At 37.2% G+C, this 3526-nt stretch overlaps 1 long non-coding RNA gene across 1 annotated transcript; it reads right to left on the bottom strand.

Annotated features, from left to right (window-relative positions):
• Positions 1–396: 396 nt before the first annotated feature.
• LOC123075790 (uncharacterized) lies at positions 397–3325 on the bottom strand. Its single transcript, XR_006436204.1, has 5 exons — positions 2982–3325; positions 2668–2735; positions 1982–2061; positions 1346–1870; positions 397–1234 (listed from the first exon to the last, which is right to left on the bottom strand). It is a non-coding gene; the product is annotated as an uncharacterized lncRNA (long non-coding RNA).
• Between the last annotated feature and the right edge of the window lie 201 nt (positions 3326–3526).

The raw sequence follows: 3526 nt of genomic DNA, 5'->3' as shown, positions 1-3526 counted from the left end.
AAAGGCGCATTAAATCATCTCTAGCAGATTTTAGAGTCGCTCACTGAAGCGTCCCATGAGCGTCTCCTCACGCACTGTCTCAAAGACAGTTGAGGCGCATAGGAAGCGCGTCTACATGGAAATGAGGCATTTTCAGAGCGTCCTTACAAAGCGTGTCTACATGGTATGAGACGTTTAGAGAGCATCCTTATGCCCCTAGGGGCATTGAAAAATTCATACTAGATGCAACTGCGTATATGATATATCCTATTTATATTGTATAAAAAATTATTGTTCAATTGCGGTTAATGAAATTACTTGCTAATACCAAATAATTTGACTCTCATCTACATATCAGAATATATTAAAAAATTGTATGTCATTGCACAAAATAATAATGTTGTATTACAGCATAACTGAGAGAGGGAGCCAGTAGTAGTTTACAAAGTCAATTGTACACATCGTCTATAAAAGAATTACATGTCTCACAAACTAGTTGATACATATATGACTTGTAGTATCTACATGTTGATAGTGGAACAATAGATCCTTGTTTTCTCTGCCTCTCTAGTTTATCCTTGTGGTTGTTGCCTTTAAAATTCGTACATAGATGTTTTTTCTGCAAAGAAAGGCAAATGAGATATAAATAAATTCATTGGAACTTCTACTAGTAATTTTTACTTCACTGAATAGACAACCATAAGAATAGAGAAGAGCGATATTTACATACCACATCGAGGTAAACATGCACTGCAGAAGTTCAATCTAGTTTGGTAGATGTCATGTAACCATATGAAGTGTAGAGACATACTGTAAAAAGAGAGATAAATCTTGATGTAATTGATGGATTCGCTAAGGTGAGAATGCATGAAGTATATTTGTAAGAAAAAATAACAACAATTTACAAAGAAGTATATGTACAGAAATAACAGCAGTTTAACATACAGGGACTGAGTTCTCATGGTTGTTGACACCAATAATATCTAAGCCTTAATACTAGCTCTACATAGGATGATACTAGCACAAAATAATAATGTTGTATTACAGCATAACTGAGAGAGGGAGCCAGTAGTAGTTTACAAAGTCAATTGTACACATCGTCTATAAAAGAATTACATGTCTCACAAACTAGTTGATACATATATGACTTGTAGTATCTACATGTTGATAGTGGAACAATAGATCCTTGTTTTCTCTGCCTCTCTAGTTTATCCTTGTGGTTGCTGCCTTTAAAATTCGTACATAGATGTTTTTTCTGCAAAGAAAGGCAAATGAGATATAAATAAATTCATTGGAACTTCTACTAGTAATTTTTACTTCACTGAATAGACAACCATAAGAATAGAGAAGAGCGATATTTACATACCACATCGAGGTAAACATGCACTGCAGAAGTTCAATCTAGTTTGGTAGATGTCATGTAACCATATGAAGTGTAGAGACATACTGTAAAAAGAGAGATAAATCTTGATGTAATTGATGGATTCGCTAAGGTGAGAATGCATGAAGTATATTTGTAAGAAAAAATAACAACAATTTACAAAGAAGTATATGTACAGAAATAACAGCAGTTTAACATACAGGGACTGAGTTCTCATGGTTGTTGACACCAATAATATCTAAGCCTTAATACTAGCTCTACATAGGATGATACTAGCACAAAATAATAATGTTGTATTACAGCATAACTGAGAGAGGGAGCCAGTAGTAGTTTACAAAGTCAATTGTACACATCGTCTATAAAAGAATTACATGTCTCACAAACTAGTTGATACATATATGACTTGTAGTATCTACATGTTGATAGTGGAACAATAGATCCTTGTTTTCTCTGCCTCTCTAGTTTATCCTTGTGGTTGCTGCCTTTAAAATTCGTACATAGATGTTTTTTCTGCAAAGAAAGGCAAATGAGATATAAATAAATTCATTGGAACTTCTACTAGTAATTTTTACTTCACTGAATAGACAACCATAAGAATAGAGAAGAGCGATATTTACATACCACATCGAGGTAAACATGCACTGCAGAAGTTCAATCTAGTTTGGTAGATGTCATGTAACCATATGAAGTGTAGAGACATACTGTAAAAAGAGAGATAAATCTTGATGTAATTGATGGATTCGCTAAGGTGAGAATGCATGAAGTATATTTGTAAGAAAAAATAACAACAATTTACAAAGAAGTATATGTACAGAAATAACAGCAGTTTAACATACAGGGACTGAGTTCTCATGGTTGTTGACACCAATAATATCTAAGCCTTAATACTAGCTCTACATAGGATGATAGTTTACCATTAAAAGACTAAATTCTCATGGTAGTTCACCTTAATAATCTTCAGTCTAATACAAAATCTACATAAGTGAGCATCACACCATTTAGCTGCTCCAGACATAGTGCAAGGCACGTGACCCAGACGTTTCACATAAGCATATATGATTAAATCTTACCAAACATGATAATATATCCATCCAGGGAGCGCTCTTTATCAGATAACATGAGAAAAGTTTCTGCAGATGAGAAACTACATGTATGATAGTAGAAGGCATGCTTATTCCAGAAAATATTAGAACATGGGCGCAAAATTCTCATTTTCATTTATGGTGGGAATGAGGTGCTTTGATAGTTGATACACGAGCTTTAATTATTAACCGCATGAAAAAGAAAGGTTCGTAAAGAACACTGACCATCTTGTATTATCAGGGTATTCTCAGAGGTTGTTTGTCAAACACCTGCATACGTGAGTGTCCGTAATCTGGGAGAAAACAATGAAGAAAGCTATGTGTAAGATCGACATTAAATTGAACCAGTGGTATAATTAGTAAAAAATGAGTTCGGAAAAAGACAAAGTAGTGTTGTCCTAATCTTAATATAGATAATCTGAAGTACGTGCAGTGTCAGATTCTCCTCCACAATTAATTACGCATGAAGGGAGAGGCTCCAATTTTTTACTTTGAATGAATTGATAGAACAGCTGAAAAGAAAAAGTAGATCGACTCACCTACGATGAACTGGCCAAGCTGTTGCTAAAGATCCAGTGACCAGGCCTTGTGCGCTCGATCGCAGGATCCCTCATGGCCTCCAAATCACCGTGTTCCTGAGGCTGGGCCGCCGCCTGCAGGACGGGCGTACTGGGGCTGGGCCGCCACCAGGAGGACAGCGTCCCCGGGGCTGCTGCTGGCGGCCGGCGAGCGCATGGCGGTGGACCTACGATGGCGAGTCCGGTGTAGGAAGGAGAGGAGCTTGGCAAAGGAGGCGGCATGGCATGGCGGCGCTAGGTTTAGAGGTGAGAGATCGATCTCTTTTTTCACGGTAGTTATCTTCTTAGCCCATATCGCACGATGTATGGCCGATGGTGGGTTATTTTTAGTGGGCAATGGTGGTTGAACAAAATATACGGAACCACCCAGATTTTTTTAATCGGAATATCAAGGGACGATGTGTTGTGCGTCTCAAAAAACGTCCATATGCACCAAGTGGATTTTAGTAATGAGACGTACACAAAAGCGTCGAATTGAAAACATCTCTACATGGCTATTTTGTTGT

The sequence above is a fragment of the Triticum aestivum genome, chromosome 3D, assembly GCF_018294505.1.
Source record: "Triticum aestivum cultivar Chinese Spring chromosome 3D, IWGSC CS RefSeq v2.1, whole genome shotgun sequence".
Lineage (NCBI taxonomy): Eukaryota > Viridiplantae > Streptophyta > Magnoliopsida > Poales > Poaceae > Triticum > Triticum aestivum.
This window is presented reverse-complemented; position numbering and strand designations above follow the sequence as displayed.